The 18,263-nt window shown below is 44.6% G+C and overlaps 1 long non-coding RNA gene across 1 annotated transcript; it reads right to left on the reverse strand.

Annotated features, from left to right (window-relative positions):
* Nucleotides 1–8,715: 8,715 nt before the first annotated feature.
* Nucleotides 8,716–17,341, reverse strand: LOC118286268. Its single transcript, XR_004785352.2, has 4 exons — nucleotides 17,156–17,341; nucleotides 16,089–16,176; nucleotides 15,103–15,198; nucleotides 8,716–8,911 (listed from the first exon to the last, which is right to left on the reverse strand). It is a non-coding gene; the product is annotated as an uncharacterized LOC118286268 (long non-coding RNA).
* Between the last annotated feature and the right edge of the window lie 922 nt (nucleotides 17,342–18,263).

Genomic DNA, 18,263 nt, shown 5'->3' on the forward strand with positions numbered 1-18,263 from the left:
TTACACCCCGGCAGACCCCTGCCGCCGCTCGAGCTTGCATTACCATTTTTTCCCTGGGCTGCTTCAGTCTTATAGCCCAGCAACAGGTTCCTCTGGTGCGCTCCTCTTATTTCATAACACGATGAAAGAGCTGACAGACATACTGCTGCTACTGAGGGACCGAGGGGTTTTTCTCCTTTTGTGTGTATGTGCTGGTGTGCATGAGCATGTACATCTGTATTTGTGTCTCCACCAGGCACACAGACACAAAGTGGCCCAGTCATGGTGGACACGGTGATTCGAAAAAGTGCACTCTCTCCCTCTCATTGTGTTGTTCTTTCTAGTTTGTTTTGCTTCGCTGCAGTTTTCTTTGGCGCGGGGGACGAGCAGCACACCGTGAGGCGTGTTTGCTTGGCCCGTTACCCGCTGAACGGCGAGGGCCTGTGACACAGCCTCCGTGAAGAAGTCTGCTATGAATACAGACAGCACATCGTCACCCCTACCCAATCTGTCCGGGAGGGCACAAGAGGGTGGATTGCAGACATGTAGACCCACAACATACATGTAAATGCAGCAGGCGAGAGGGGGACAAATGCAGAGGCAAAGGAACTACTGCAGGCATTTCAGTAGATGAGGGAGGTATACATACGTGCGCGTGTGAGTGTGAGTACATATGCTCTATACTGAGCCAGTTTGTACCTGTGTGTATGTCAATTGCGAGTGTGTGCGTGTGTGGGAGGTGGTATTCAATGTCGGCAGCTGGAAGTACTCAAGCTGCTGCTGCTGCAGAGAGAGAGAGGGAGGGAGAGAGAGAGAGAGAGAGAGAGAGAGAATGAAAGAGAATAGACGCCTGCACAAGAAAGAGAGGCTAAGAGAGGTACCAGCACAGGCTCCCTCTTTACAGGGGCTGAGCTCTTGCAGAGTGAAAGCCCCTATAGAAAGAAAGCCGGGTCATCTCAACATCGCCGCGGCCTCGCACACACACCGCACATGCTGAAACGGAATCAACACCAGGGCCAGCGTGAGTTTAGTGAGTGCACAGCGGTCCTCCTCAGGAAGCGGGCCTTGTTTAGACTTACAGCTATGTGCAAAGAATAATAAGGACCAGGACAATGTTGGTAGAGACATGCAACACTCCCCCGTCAGCCTTTTATGTCTGCAGAATCTGCCTCTTCACTCGGACAGATACTCCCTTTGTGCAACACTGTAGATGAAAGAGGATTAGGCATACCTATGCTATGGTCAGTGCCGAGGCTCCCGCCCGGCAATGCCAAAACAGTCAGATGAAAGATCGTGCGGTTTTTGAAACTCACTGCAGGTATTTTGCCATGCTCCTTCTGGAAGTTATTCAAGATTACATCCTTTCTTTCGCCCGCCTTTCAAACCTCGCCGTCATTCCCTCTCTCTCTTTATTTCCTGAAGAAAGGTAATGAAGGGGAACGGAGTTACTCGGCTTAGGAGTGCCAAGTCTGTGATTTTCACTGTGAAGTGTTAAAAGTTACAGGGCACAGCTGAACTTGTATATTCAAGCGTTTGGCAGAGTTACAGCTCCCAAGCTAAGCCACATGTTTCAAAGTTTCAAAGTTAACAGCAAAATGAACAGGTGTCTCAGACAAGGTTTCTGTTCTTCTTGGAAATATGTGTTTGTGTATGTGCTTTGTACGTGTGTGTGTACTGACCTCCTCTTCTTTCTGTCACATTAAAACAGGCCGGTCAGGCGCGGGGCCTCCCCTTTTTTTTTTTCTTCCTTTTTTTTTTTTACACAGATCTTCACTGTAATGGACACCTCTAGTTTTGTGGGGGGAAATACAGTCCAGTACTTTGTGCTTCTCCCTGACAGAAACATCAGTGAATCAACCCAGCGATTTCAGTGGGTCATTCCGGAAGATTCTGTTACCTTTCAACAAGCAGACTGGGCCCCCAGGCTGAGGCCAGGGAGAGGCCAGGGAAATATAGGGAGAGACAGAGGAAAGAGGGCGGAAAGAAACGCGGCGACCAGAGCGGAGATGGGCCGATTTTGATTGAGATTTTTAAAAAAAGGAAGAAACAATAGAAGAAACGAGGCAAGAGTGTTACTCAGAAGCTTTACAGAGAGAGTGAGGCTGCATCCACATCTTTGGTTTAAAACGCATCACTACTGCTACTTTTACGCCTGCCGTCCACACTACTCAGGAGCTTTCGGAAACGCTGCTCTCCCCGTTCAAGTTATACAACTCTGGGGCTGCATGTTCTTCGTGGAAATATGTGTGCGTGCGAATATAATGAGAGACGCAGAGAAAAGAGGGTGGAAAGAAACGCAGAGTACGGCCGGGCAAAAACGGAGATGTTTGGAAGCGAGGACGCAGTCACCCGCACTCGCTTCCTGATCGGTCCTCATCAGCCACGACCCGACCACCGGTGGTGAAGGCCAAATGTTGTAAATAATGTGCTAGTTCCACCTCGTTGTCGGCCCACGAAAAAGAATCCCTGCTCTTGCTGTTCATTGTTGTTGTTTCTCATTCGTAGTATTTCCTGCAAGTAAGTGAATCTGCTTCCCGTTTACACCGGCCCCCGAGTGCCCACCGTACGTGAATGGTCATACGTTTCCAGGCGTGTCGGTATAGATGGCGATTAATGACTGATACGGAGCTGAAAGGTTCTTCTTGACAGGGAGTTTTTGTTTTAAAACCCAGTTTTATAATGAAAATATTTGAGTATGGATGTAGCCTGAGAGTGTGGCGGCGCGAGAGGGAAGATCTCGAGACAGTGTGAGGGGTGTAAGAGCACTCGACACAGTAGAAATCCTCAAGTTCATACCGTGCTCCAATCAAAGTCCATTGACCTGGCAGGCCTGCGACAAATTATCCCAGCCGCTCCACGTATGACTCAATCAGCCTGGCGGATAGCTTCCTGATGAGCCATAGGTCTCCTCGTATATTAGCTAAATCACCCCCTGATGACTGCATCAACACGCGGCCCGCACTTAAAGGGGGATCTTGAAATCAAGTCTTACAAAGGTACCTGTTGTCTAATGAGCACCTTTGCACCCATTATGCACTTCCTTCTTTCGTCTCTTCTCCACAATAGCTCAAGGTACATACAGTAATGTTCAAGTCACAAACTTGTACATGTGACATCTGTCGAGTAGAACACGCCACCTTCAAATGGGCTACCAGAGACAGTTAGTGCCCGCATTTCATCTCAACAAACGCATAAATAACAGGAGAAAATAACGCTGTAGAAAGAATTATCATAGGCAAAACGGAAGAGGAAGCTTAAAAATGTCCTCGTCCACAAACACACAGCGATCACATACTGGCAGCTAAGACGCAGCGGCCAAGAGGTTCAGTTTGAACCTCTGTTTGCTGTCCATTACATAATGCCTAGATTGAATGGATATTGGATGCCACCACATCAAGGAGAGCCCCATCTGCGGCTGCAGGGTAGGTACACACCAATCACACACAAGAGACAAGCCAGAGGACACCTGATATGCCGCTGAAGGCAAGTGAATGGATTTACTCTCTGGAAGCCAACAGACCCAGCAGAGCTGTGAGCCATGAGCAGTGAACATCTAAAGGCCCACCTCCTCTCGTGTAATTGAAAGTGCACTCACTGGCGGAGCAGCAAGAATGTGTGTATACATCTTGCTTGAGAGATTCTCCCGGGAGGGTGTCTATGGGGCGTTTCATTTTAAGTTGCTATCTCTCACATGGGCAAACTAATCAGAGAGACAGATGAAAGGTGGGGGCCAGAGGAGGGGTCAGCTACTCAGTGATGGCTTCCTCTGATGGCTGGGTGACCCCTCACCCCTGCTAGAGGAGCCTGGGTAAGGGATAAGCCATGTGTGATGATGAAACTCAGAACGCTACCTCCTGAGGCTGTGATGACTTAAGCCAACCTCCACACTGGGTCTGCATGTCTGAAACTGTAATGATAGAAATGATCTTTTTTATTTTTTTGCATCACAAATTGTTGGGTTGTTTTATTTTCTGCCAGTTGAATGTTTAATACTTTAATAACCTTCGACATAGCTGATGCTCGAGCCAGAGAAGCATAAATAGAGACTAGACATTTCCATGTTTCCCATTCAGGCTTGTTTGGTGTGATGAATTTTCCATCTGCCTTCAAAGCTCAGAAGTGGTCGTTATACATTTGTGATTGGACATGTTACATGAACCAGATTCCTGTGCTCAATGGGGCCTTTCATTGCACGCTAATCAGAGCAGATACCACCAGACAAAAGCCATCTTTTACTTCTATCATGTTCGAACAAGCCTCCGCTTGAGACAAACTACTCTTACATTTTAGATTAGGTGTCTGTGTGCAGCAGCAAACAACAACAGCGGTCTGGGTCAGGAGGTTCAGCGCCATGGTAAGTTTACTGTCCCGGCACAGTCTCCACGTTGCTGGTCAAATGAACCACCTTATTTATACAGCTACAGCTCTGCGGCAGAGGAGCTGTAAAAAGTTAAAAGAACACCCCCCACTCCCCACCCTAACAGAAAGTGCATGTTCACTGCCTTTCTTCTCTGCATGGAAGCAGTATGAACTTAATGCTCAGCGGAGAGGATATTAGACTGTTTATGGTTTATTAATTGTTTCTGAGGGAGTGCAAGTCCAAGCGTGACCTGCTGTTAACTACCATATAAAACATCCACATGTTCACATCATCTGGGGGCTTCTAAGTAAATAATACAGTGAAATATACTTTCGACATAAAACATTTTTTTGGCTCGACCAGAAGGCGCGTCTGCCTCTGCAGCTGCTTGGCCCTTTTTCACTCCCTCAGTCGTGTCGGCACAAGTCCACTATCGGGGAGCGGTGCCAAAAACGGCCACTGTGTTCAATTAAATTTCAGTAATTGTCTATGATAAACATTAATCAAATGCAATAATTCGTTTTCAACGGCATATGGTTAGCAGGGCTGCGCTGTCAAGTAGAGAACATCTCGGTGTTCGAGTAAGTATTCAGAACTTACGTCAAAATGTCATAATTAAGTTAATCATTACCATAAATATAATTTTGATGCCAGCTGAGACTTACAAATGGAAACCAGAATAGTAAACAGTTGGATTAGGTGTGTGTGTGTGTGTGTGTGTGTGTGTGTGGTCAACTTAAAATCTTATGTCGTTAAAATCTGGCTGAGCATCACATTATTTACATGATGTAACCTCCTCTGCCAGGTTGTCACTCAGGACTCCATGTGTTGTGAGTACAATGTAGAGCATCAGCGTGTGTGTGTGTGTGTGTGTGTGTGTATAGGTACTGTGTGTGTGTGTGTGTGTAGGTACAGCACCAGGCCTCTAATATGTCACCTAAGTCATGACCTAAAGCTTTCAGCTCTTCCCTGCGGGAAAAAGAGGATTGCTAAAGAACAGTATCTATTATCTGTTCCAGTCACCCACAAACACCACTGACAAAACCTCTCAGCCAAGAGAAAGTTTTCCAAGTGTGACACAGGTAACGTGTGTGTGTGTTTGTGTGTGTAATGTTATACATTCTCAACACATGCCGTCACACTCTCACTGTGTCAGGCTCTAAGGTGAGGCAGAGTAAGGTTTCTCAAGAATAGATTTTGATATGGTAAATACATTAAGGCAGTTCGCACAGGTAGTGAGAACCCCCCCCCCCCCCCCCTTAACATTTCCATTAAACTGATTCAGAATTTCAAAGGACGGAGCTGCATTTTTTTTTTTTTTTTGCAGCTGTGAACAACTTGAGTCCAGAGGCATTTATGAATTGACTGAGACGTCATCTGTCGGAGCTTTGATGTTATCCTCATTTTTTTTTTTTTTAATACCCTCAGCATTTTAATGGGCCCATGAATGATCTTCTTCATTGAGAACACCTGTGCAGCACTTCAAATAAGCAGGCCGATCTAATACTTCTACCATCCCGTGTCTATCTTTGAGCGTCTTCTGTTCCAATATAATCAAACAGGAAGGCACACATTTCCTGTCTTTGGCCACCATGGACTGGAAGGTAACCATCAATATACGTGCACACTGCTGAAACTCCTTTTTTTCATCTTCCCCTCACCGTCTCCTGCTTGCTCACTCTGTCTGCCCCTCTCATTCGCTCCATCTTCGCGAGGAGTGTCTCTGTTAAGACTGTGTGCTCACTTTCAAAAAAGGAGGAAAAAAACAGGTAACAAAGTTTGCTCGGGCTTTGAGCTTCCCCTTGATCGGAATACAAAGCTGCGAGGTTCATGTTGGTTCACGTTGGGTTTCCACTGCAGCTCAAAGAGCTAATTGTGCTCCGCAGCATCACAGCGTGACCCAATGACTGACTAATGCATTAGCCATCGTTGTGTTTGATATTGACACGAACGCACGCGCGCAGAATTGCCCGGCGACGGCTCATAACACACCTCGGCCCGTGTGATGTAGCGACGGGAGCCTTGTCGTGGCCGCTCGCTTGTTTTGATGGTGGTCGGTGTCACGGCTGGTTCACGTGTTGTTTTGATCCCTGCCGTCAGAGCCCAGTGAGCTCACACAGACACAGCTGGCTTGGGTGGAGCCGCCAGGGGTACACAGGGAGTTGAAGGACATGGATCCTTGCCAACACATTTCATACATAGCGCATATCTTACAAGTGCAGCTGAGAATTGGAGATAGGGGACCCTCGCCCCTAACTGCCCACCCTACCATCTGCCCACCTGGGGCTGGGGGCGCCGCGGCTTGGCCTCCATATTACCGGGCATGACAGCCCTGCCCTCAATCAACCTCTCAAACACACCTCTTCTCTTCTCCCTTTCAATTTTAATGACAGGAGTGTGTTAGTGTGAAACTCGCTTCTTCTTAATGTCAGTCTAAATGAGAGATTACTGGCCTTTAACAGAAGTAAAGAGGGGGCACATTATTTTCCTCTCGCCGTCTAATTTGGTTCTTGCTCGGAGGGGACTGCAAGGCCAGCAAAGGTTACTTCCTGGCAAAGTGTGTGTGTGTGTGTGTGTGTGTGTGTGTGTGAGTGTGTCCAGAGATGCTGGTGGGTGTGTGTCAGTGTGTGGCTGAGTGTCTCCGTGGAGGTTAGAAGGTCTCCAAGTGGATATAATTAGAAACTTCCGTGCAGCGTTTTAGAAAAATAGTCCGCTTCCCCTTGCTTGTTTTCCTTTCACCATTTATCTCTGTTCTCTGGTGACACGATCAGGGAGTCGACCGCCACGTCCATCTTTGTGTCTCAACTTGCCCCCGTTTCTCTCCGCTTGGTGTAAATCTCACATCCTGTTCCCCACCAGCCAAATAAAACAGAGGGACTGGATGAGACACATGGAGGGGAATCCCCAGAAGCAGCGCGCGTCTAGCTTCGCAGATCCTCATTCCTCGAATGAAGAGAGATGAAACAACTGCCGTGCGTTTGTTTGGTGGTCATTTAGTTACTTCAACTAAGATTTCTCAACAAAGAAAGTCAAACAGTAAGAAATCCTCCCACTTCTTTCATTTTTGCTCAAATAAGCCATTTCCCCGGGTCACGTGTCTGAAGTTGAGTAAGTAGTTTGAGAGCTGTCTATTTAATACATCATCTCTGTAATCTGTGAGATGTGACGATAGTGTATATCAGGTCCCTCCCGCTGACTTGAAAGCGCCTGTACATTTAGGAATCACAGTTATTAGTGGAAAGCTGTTGACAGATAACTAAGAGAGAATTCTCCAGAGCCTTTCATCCTCCTGCCGTCAGAATAAGCAATGGCAGTTACTAAGCATAGACTGAGTGACTCATACACCTTCTCCTCGCTGCCACTGGCCTGCCTCTTCTCCTATAGCCGTCACAGACACACACACACACTTTTTTCCCACATTCAAAAATGCCTGCGTAGCTCCACATGGTTTCACACTGTACGAGCCACAAGTGAGCGCTGCGTTAGACAGAGCAACAGTCAGTTCTTGTTAAATATCCCCACAGATCCATAAACAGAATAAGGATGCTTTCGCTCCTCTCCTTAGCTCTGCATTGCACCTTAACACAGCCAATTAAACATTTTAATCAAGGATAGCACCGTATTGATCTCAGTCTGCGCTAAGGAGTGGTTAGTGTTAACTATACCAGCGCTGATTATTCCTGCTCCACTAGAGCTGTCACTCACCCCCCCGATGATCCCATCAACTCTCCCTCCTGCCACCGTCAAGGCGGCGGACCAGTAAAAATAATGAGTTGAAGCCATCCCGGACCCATAATTAATCTCTTGTCGACTTCTATTGACACGTCCACTCTTTGATTAAATAATTACCTAAGTGGCATAAGCCTCGGCGATTGAGTCATAATCCTGAATAAGCTGTAACCAACTATGGTCACCTCCTTCGCTGCGATTAGCTCATCGTTTGCTCGGCTGCCAGAGCGGCGCCCCCCCCCCCCCCCATCTGTTTCGCTCTGGTTCTGTGACAGCAGTTTTGGGTTTCGGGTGTTGACGGAGCCCGGTAACAGGTTCTCATTTGACTGCTGGTACAGTGAGATGGACCGTGTGCAGGTACGGACACGTGCGCGCACATATGCCAGTGTATGCAAATACATTCACACGCATGTCTGCACATTCCGACAAGTGCAGTTTCTCATATTATACCACTGCTCAAAGCCACACGCAACAAACCGCGCACACACATGCCCACCTGCCCACCCAGCACTCCCACACCTCACACATAAACAGCCTGGCATCTGTCACAGGGGAGGTCACACACACACACACACACGCAAACGCAAACACAAACACACCCAGACACACAAACACAGTCCGGTTGTCTGCAGCGAGCGTACCCTTTTGACCCTTTGACAGGTACACGGAGGATCTCAAAGTGAGGGGAGAAGCCTCCGAGCAGGTCTACGAGTCAGAGATGTGCCCTCTCCATAGGTAGCTGTCGAACTCCTCGGGGCTGCAGGGGACGGCAGTGCCTCTCCCAGGAAGCCATAACTCTCCGCTCAGGAAGTGAGGTGTGTCTGGGACGTTATCTACATCTGTCTGGGAGAGAAGCAGGAGGACAAGAGGTCAGACAAGAATGGGACCACTTATATCATGTTTTATGTATGACGTGTGGCATGTGTTTGAATATTTACATGTGTCTGAAGGTGATGCAAATAGTGGGGACAAAAAGAGGGAGGAAGTTCAGAGAACTGTGCTTCCTTTGTCAACAAAGACTCTCTGTAAACAGTTGTGCATGATGCAATCCCAGAGCTAACCCAGAAACACCCACAGCGCATATGATCTATTGATCAGAGCTCCACCTGCATATATTACGGTTTTCCAAATCAGTGATCAAGTCCCAATTGAGAATTCAATTAACTTATGTTCTGAAAACAGATTTCTCACTCAGTGCGACTTGAAAAGCAGCTTTTCAGAAAGATTTTCGCAATTTGTTGCATCCGGTCAAGTATTTTTCCATCTTATCATATAATTTAAAAGCAGCTCTGACCTTCAAATGAGAGACATTGATTTCAACACTCTGCTTCTTCCCTTTTCCTGATGGTTTCTCTAATTCCCTCTGGTCCGAGGTATGTTGAACGACCCCTGAAATAACACGTTTGAGGAATATAAATGATCAGCCCCCACAAAGTTAAAAGCTTTGGGGGTGATCCACGTGAACTCTTAGAACACTCCCAGGCATATAATTAAAAGGTAGTTTCTAATTTCTATGAGAGTAAATTAGCACCTCAGCGTCATTGTTAAATCATGGCTGGTGGCACGTAGCCTGGGGAGATGGATTGAATGGATCATAGAGGGTTGGACAGTCACTGGATAATTTTGACAATGGGGTTTGGGGGTATCATCCATCACTCAAGAGCCTACATGAAAGTTTTGACAGGTAGAGGTCATGGCAATGTGGCAGGAGCCAACGGAGATGGATGCCTTTAATTTGGGTAATGAAGAGTTAACCATCTTGGGCGAGCAAGAAGAACATTAAATGGGAGAGCTGACCGCCATTAAAAGAAAGTCTTATTTAATTCCTCCAACCCTAATGAAAGACATCGAAACACAATCCTTGATTGACAATGAGGCCCCAGCTGTAATTCCCTGGCGACAGTTCACTTTAGTTCCCTCCCTTGTTAATCTCAAATATAATGACTTGCAAAACTAAGGTTAAATGTGGCAGCGTGAATTCATTATCACTAATACATTAGACCATAAGATGATTTACAGTGCGGTCTCTCTCTTATTTTCATTAACGGTGAATGGCTTTGATTTAGCCAAGATTTCGCTGGCCTGTTCAGCCTCACCATCAATCTCACTAGCTTGGTCATTGTCCTCCTTTATATCTGACCTCTTCACTCGAGAATGGAGCAAAGAATGAAAATATGTCGGAGCAGGCAACCTGGTGAAAAAATTATTATTCTGCTTTTTAGTGTGAGTACAAGACCCCTCTTTATCGCTTCCTCGGAAATTATATTCATCCTGAGCTGTCATTCAACTTCATCCTTGACCCTGGTCTTATTGTTGCAGGCTTAATGGTGGTGCTTTCGCCAAGATAACGGTTAATGCGCCACTGTCTACCAGCAAAGGCCTGCAAAGACTATCTCGCACTAAAACACCAGGGACACTTGCTGCATACCGAGCTGATAGTTATATGGACATTCAAAATGCATGTGCACCCATCATTCATTAACCAAAAGAGAGGTGTCTGAAATGCATATTTCTTTCCAAGGTATAACTCTAATACGTCAACGACAGAGTATATTGAATATGGCATAACATTGTGGGCACTCTGGCTTGGACAACACTCCCTGTCCATTGATATTAATGCTGTCATGCAAAAACCAGCCCATTAAGGTGATACACCCGCAAGCAACGTGGCACATGCCCAATTTGCATCACTGAAAATTGCATACATGTATCAACTCTCCTGTATCACCACTTGCTTTGTGAAATGTGAAATCAGCGTATGTGCATTTTCAATACATGCACGAGTGAGCACGTGTGCTCAAGTCCGCATAACTGTTGTGCATAAATGTGACAAATTGTAACAGTGCACTAAGTAGAAGCTCCAGCAGCCGCGGTGAGTGACAGGAAGGTTATGGGCTCCTAATGACAGGGTTTTAAAGCTATAGCTACAGCTAATTGGGGTGATGTGTCCATCCCGTGTCCCCCCAAGACATGTCTAGCTACCAGGGATTAGCCATGATTAAGGTACTGGTCTTCCTAGTGCTTTAAGACCTTTCACAGCATTTATCCACAATGGTCAGATTACTCCAGTGATGGACAGATAGAGATCACAGGGGTTGCGATATATCTAGACAGTTAGTTTGAAGCCTATTATAGACACCTCGGCTAGTGTGGCTTTGAAAGTTATATACTGTACATCGCCAGTGATGTGAGATGGTGCCGACAGAAAGCCAATGATATATTTATGCCATCGGCTTGTTATATAAAACGTGGTTCAAAAATAATGCCTCGGGCCATTTTCACACTTCTTGTTAAAAGAGAAATGGAGGCAGCTCTTACACAAAACACAATTACAGAGTGTAAAATCATTATGTTGTGTTGGCAAACAATTAAGTCTAGCGTTGCAATAAGTATGCTATAATTGTTCTCCCCAATTAACAAGACACTAATTATGTGTTGCTTCCTTTTCAGGTTTATCGGGATCTCTGTCCCCCCCCCCTTTCTTCTTCAAATACTTTCACGGTAAAACTTTAATATTATTTGATATTTAATGCAAAAACCCCATTCTTTCTGGTAATATTTATACAGATGTGAAAAGGAATAAAGTCTCCTGCAGTGAAGAAATAAGAAACAACTTTTTTAACCTAAAAAGTCACCAACTACAATTCACCGCACTGATACACTATAAAGAGTCATACAGGGAACCGTATAAAGGAATAAACATGAAGCATGAATATTTATTGAATGTAGAAAACTCAGGGCCCCAACTGCGAGCCTCTTAGGTCATTATACTACTAAAATCTACAGTGGTCACAGTAAACACATTTCCAAGGCAAAGGCATTCACATTTAAACCATGTCTGTTAGTCGGGGGTTTGAAATGATCAAAAGTGTTGAGCCGTACTCTCGTTTTCCTTGTTAGCCCATGCCTGTTCCACAGGAACCTCTCATGTGTTTTCATTTGTGAAGAAGGCTGTGAATTTAAAGGGAGCCCGGAAACTCTACCTTGTTAAAATGAATTGTCATTTATGCTTGACAGACACTTATAATGAGATTAGTGTGGGGCCGTATCAAAGAGGAAATGTTGGAAATAAGAGAAGGGCTAATCCGCTCACACATTTATGACTAAATTCATTCTTCCCGTGGTTTCTGGAAACTTTGCTTTCCTGTTCATTATCTCGATTGTCTTACAGCGCTCGTCTTGTAATCCTGGGCTCCTCTACTGACACTGGAACTGGGTTTAAAAAGACCTCCCTCACACTGGGATAATAACGGGGAGATTTTGTGTTGACGATATCAGATTTACATTAATATTTCTATGTGCAGGTATTAAAGCCTGCTTCTATTATTTTTGAAAATGGTAAATTACTTCCACATATTAACATAAGAAAATCATACATACAGCACATATTAACACAATCAGTGTCTGATTGTGGTGCGGTGTGCAATCAAGGGTGTGAGGTTGTGACTATTGACATGGATAAAAGAATATCTGAATTGCTGAATGTTTTTTAAAATAAACTTCCAAAAGCCACATCTTCGACTTGTCCACTCAATAGAGACGCCTCAGAAGTTTCTGATGAAAGAGCCGGGCTTTGCCACACCTGAGTTGGTGCGCGACTCTGATTTGACACACTCATTACCAAACCTTCTGTTATTGATTTCTAGATAGTTGTTAAACACTCGGCCATCCACACAGCTTAGCCCTTCCATATCCCTGAGTCTCCTGCAATAACCTTTACTGTTAAGATAGAGATAGCTCTCCAAGCACACACGGAGGGATGCAGAGGATTTGCAAAAGAGGACATTTATGAAAAATCTTTCTTGAAGCCTGTCTGAGAAATCCTTAAGAGACATGAAGGAAAGGGCAGTGAGTCAGTATATGGAGAGGACACACTGAGGCTCTGATATGGATGGGATGCTGGGGGAAAATACCAGTCTATATGTGCATATGTAATGCAAAGTAAAAAGGAAGTCGCAGGACTCTATTGAAGTTTACTCCTTTTTTTTCCTGTGGCACCATTTGGTCTCTCAAGACGTACACTCAGAACATAAATATATTTGAGGAAAACTTTCAGCCAGCACATAAAGGTTGGTATTGAAACGACCTTCTCTATAGACTATAGTTGGTATTTAAGGGAGTTCTAATCTACATCCAAGACAATACATTCTTCGACACCACTCCTGATTTTTATGCCAAAATGAAGGAATGTATGAATAAGATGGATGAGGGTGGAGAATGGGCCAACGGCTGTTGTATCTGATTTCATATTGGTGTGCAACATCTCCAGAGTTGGCCCCACGACTGGAAAAAGTATGTTTTCATTCTGGCCCACATGATTATGATTATGTTTACAAAGTTGTGCAGTGTTTACTTGGGGTGTTTTATCGTCATGCAGGGATGACATTTCTTTACGTCTTCTTCTTAGACTCGCTGGTTTTGTGACTGACTATAGCGGCCGAGGGTTCAACTAATTTCACTTCAGTTTAAGGTGGTTATTTGTCACAATATGTGGTTTGAGGGATTGATTTTCTCCCTCCCACCACGTTGATGAAACCCCTGCTAGGGGTTCCTCCGGGAATTCATCTTGTGCTGATAACTTTGAGCTATCTTATCTGCTCACTGTTCAAACAAGAGTGAATGCTCAGATTTACTTCAGGTGTTTGTCTCTCCGTGGGTCCATTTCATCCTGTTTTTGTTTTCAAGGTTAAAGCCTGATTGATGCGGCTGATTTCTTTTTGTCCAGCCATGTTGAAGCTTGTGACTAAATCCCTTTCATTCAACTGTTGAAAATGTAATAAACAATTACAAGTAAGCCGCCGTATTCTTACATTAGTTTGTTTGTGTTAGGCTTTGTTTCAACATAACTATCTATAATTAAAGAATCCAAGCTGCTTTTAAAGAAATTATCTTTGAAAATACGCGTTCTGTGTTAGTTCAGGAAAAAAAAGAAGATTGTAACAGCAACATAAGTAAATATGCACCTAAACAGATCTTAGCGTGTGACACTGCATTCTGAGTTATAAATCTCTCTGTGCAGTCATTATTTTAGTATAAGATGGTTTGCAGTAATCAATCAACCACAAATATCAATAAAAGGACCATGAGGAAGCCATCAAAAGAAAAAGAAAGAAAACTTCCAAACAGTCCATGACTTTAATTCTGGTCTATCCTACCTACTAATTATAAAACCTCAGGACCTAACACAATGCCGCCTGAGATTTGTCCACGGGGCATGGATTCTCAATTTGTCATGCTGCTTTGAACTGTCACCATTCGACTGGTGGTGCAAAGATCATAAACCAGTAAAACTTCAGAGCACAGGATGCGACTGAGGGTGACTAAGCACAGCGGAGGGGCCCTCAGCAGTCTCTCCACAGACTGGCTTGTAGTCAACACTATCTTATCTCGCGAGGGGGCAAGTCTGGGCTGGCCGGCAGGGGAGCGGAGCAGCGTGGCCTCAGTGGGAAAAGTCCCACACTTCTTAGAAATCAACTGCTTGTAGGTGAAATGTGATCATTGGATCTATTTCTCCAAGACCGATCATGTTTTGGCTTCTTTTTTTTTTTTTTTTGACTACAGCAACTGAATTATACGCATGAAAAATGCTACTACTTTACACCAACTTTGCATTTTCTTGTGGTAATGGTGTGTAGTTTTCCTCTGGCGTGTATCAACACAGTAAAATATAACTTTTTGCCGGATTGTCATTTATTATCTTTCGCAATCGTACAGATTAAACTTCCCCTTGCTCTTTCTGTGGCGTTTCAACCAGTGTGAGAGGGAGCAAGACCTGACCTGCAGCCATACAATCCATCAGCATTAGTCCTACACAGTCTCCAGACTAAACACACTCTCATTACAGTGGCTGCGAGCGCCCGGGGAGCTCTTCCACCGCACAAGTTTATTAACACAAGACACTGTACAATACAAAACGAGAAACAACGGACTCTTACAATAAACTCCGCTTTAACGCCGCTGGTATATAATTAAAGGATTCAGATGGTCGGAGCTTATGGGGAATGACACGGCAATATGATTACTGTAGAACATACTGTACTGTGTAAGCCGGCGTTTCTCCCGTATGATGTCATCTCCTTCGGGCTACGGCGGATTCCTGCTGCTCTGTGGGGCAGCGTCAGTAGAACAGTCTGTTGAGAGAGGGAGAGGAACAGACAGGAACTGAGACAGGAAACTCTCCATGCTTTCTTACATAATTCAAACAGTTGTCACCTATGCAGACGCTGACTAAATGCAGGCAGCCAATGAAAATCTAATTCACATACATCACATTCCTGAGTGCAATGATTGCCTTAGTCGCAAAGTATTCAGTTGCAAATTACAAATGTCCGACACCCACGCTGATCCTCGTGGCTCACATTGGCTACGCTCAGACTTTATAGTCTCCCTCTGGGTTTAATGCGCGCTGGAGTGGCTGGGTGTGTATTTACTGCTGAGGCTGTTGAAGTTGGATATATCATCACTAGAGGATGAGTTCAGATCCTTAACTGAAGAAAAAGGAGTATTATAAGCAAAATGTAATCTAAGTATCAAACTTGAAGTACTCATTGTAAGATAGTTTGGCTCGAATGTCAAAGGAAGGTGGAAGGCAGGCAGACTCTTCAAGGTGAATGTTTATTTACAGTGATCTCCATTACAGGTGCAACTCAAAATCAAAGAAAATAAATCTGAAAAAGAACTCCTGAAAACTCCTGAAAACTCAAACAAAAGCCACATGTTCACAGCAGCACGGCCTCTTGTTCTTTCTTCACCGAGAAGCAAAAAAATAATTAAAAAATGCTGCTGAATATATAGTGTGTCCAATTCAACACCTACACTCCTTCAGCCCATACCAGTATTTACTGAGGGATGAAACATACAGTGACCGTAACTAAATATAAATATATATAAAGTAACACTGAGCTACTTTCCCAAGCTCATTACATTTTAAATCAGTATCTGAAAGGTTCGCATCTCAACAACTTTACTAAGAAACAATAAACTATCAAACTAAGTATTGCGACTCAAAAGAAACCCCCACCAGTTGGTTCAACCCATGATGTCAGCGATGACATCACCAACACCATAAAAACCAGGAAATTCTGGGCGGGGCCTCTCAAACAATGGACCTGCATGGTGACAAAGGAACAAACAATTGTAAGTATGGACAGAGAAACAAACAATTAACATTTTTCCAACCTGCAACTTAATGAAGATAACTGAAGATAACTTATCGCTCCTGTGTGTTTGCTGTAACTTGCATATGCTTCAATGTGAACTGTAACATAATGCTAACACAAACAAACCCGGGATAGTGAGTGAAGCAATGATACCCTTAGCAATGCTAAAATATAGCAAGATGAACACATGTAGAAAATAATATGATGATGATGTGCACGATGACTTGTGGAAAGGGACGAGTGGTGAGTACAGAGACCTCATCCACTTTGTCACACTCCTTATGATGACTGCCGAGTGTTATATTGTATAAACTATATTCTTCTATTACTGCTAATGCATCAAAACATAACTTTAACCTAATTGTGGCCAATTCAGCTTCTGACAATTTGTGTCTGAGAAATAACGATCTATAGCTTAAATATAATGTAAATGTGTTGGTTTATGAAATATATCTGCCTCTTAATGTAGTGGTGAAGAAATATGAAGTAGCATAAACTGGGGGGGCATTTCAGGTATAAGGGGTGGCTGTGGCTCCGAGTCTGTCGTCCACTAACCCAAAGGTCGGCCGTTCGATTCGCAGCTTCCCCTTGTCCTCAGGCCGATGTGTCCTTGGGCTATGCTGCCTCCGACGGCTCTTCCGGCAGTGTGTGAATGTGACTGATATAGTGTAGTAAATAGCAGCGCTGTATGAATGTGGGTGAATGGGCGAATGTGACTTGTCCTGTAAAGCTCTTTGAGTGGTCAATAAGACTAGAAAAGCCCAGTCCATTTACCATGCCTGGAGTCCAGACATCTCCCTGAACTTTTCCCGAGGGGCTGTATGTGAGAACGCTAATGCTGCTTCAGACCTTTCTAAGGACTGTGAGAAAACAGCAGGAAGATTTCAGAGGATTCACTGCAAGCGAGTGGCCAGGCGCCACCTCTCACCTCAATGTTCTGGAAAGGTTCCTGTCGGGGACCACGCGTGTCCTGGACAATCTCATGCTGCGTTCTTCGTATGTGAACAGCAAACTCCAGAAACTGTCCGGTGATCATATTTGAAAACAGAGATAGAGAGGAAATACTCAGGTGAAGTGCAGGTATCTTAAGTTTATACTCCAGTAGATTGCTTGAGTAAACTTACTACTTAGTTTGCACCACTATCGTGAGAAATGTATCGTGAGAAATGTTACTCAGTTCTCATTTCCTCCCCTTCTTGCAGCATTTACCAAACTACAAAACTCAGAGCACCGCATCTGATTAATGTTTGCTCCTTTTAAAATGAGAAGAGGCTAGTTACACGTACACGCGTACACAAAGTGCCAGCAGTCACAGCAGTTGATTGAATTTGTGTGTCTCTGTGACAAACATTCCAGCACAGTCCTCAAGCATCAGCTGTTTGCATTCACGACAAGATACTCCAGTCTCAAGTATCTGCTAAGCATCAGACCTTGAGAGACAGAAGACCACATCAAGGAGGTCAACAAAGAACCTGACACCCTGGAGATACATTTGCATTGAGTCGAGAATGTAAAGCAACAACAAGGCATAAAACGGCCTCGGAGGCCCCAAACACTCGTGGTAAAACAACAACCTCTGAACTGCTGTGAGATCCTCCTCATTGTCGAACCTCTTCTTATCTTGGAAGAGAGGGAGGAAGGAGGCGCGAGCGTGGTCTTTGAGGAATGAGACCCGAGCGACAGGCGGCCGGCGAAACGAATTATGTTGCAGCTGACATGGCTCGTTTTAGCATCATCTCACAAGTTAAGACAACGAAATGGGTCGCAGTAACTGGCAGCGAAGGCGCAAACTATAAATCTTCAGATATATAAGCGGGTATCAGGTTTCACCTCCAGCCGCAGCCCGGATAGAAAAGACTTCAAGCCTGCGTGGAAGTAGACATGAGTTGATTTACCTTGTACTTCTTGCAAACCGATGGAACTTGTTACATAAATTCTATGCAAAGCTCCAGATTACCATTAGGGGACTCCACTATACGGGCTAGAAAACCCCCAATTCACTGCATGGCAATAAACATTGTAACCCGAGTACACAG

Source organism: Scophthalmus maximus, chromosome 15 (assembly GCF_022379125.1).
Source record: "Scophthalmus maximus strain ysfricsl-2021 chromosome 15, ASM2237912v1, whole genome shotgun sequence".
Lineage (NCBI taxonomy): Eukaryota > Metazoa > Chordata > Actinopteri > Pleuronectiformes > Scophthalmidae > Scophthalmus > Scophthalmus maximus.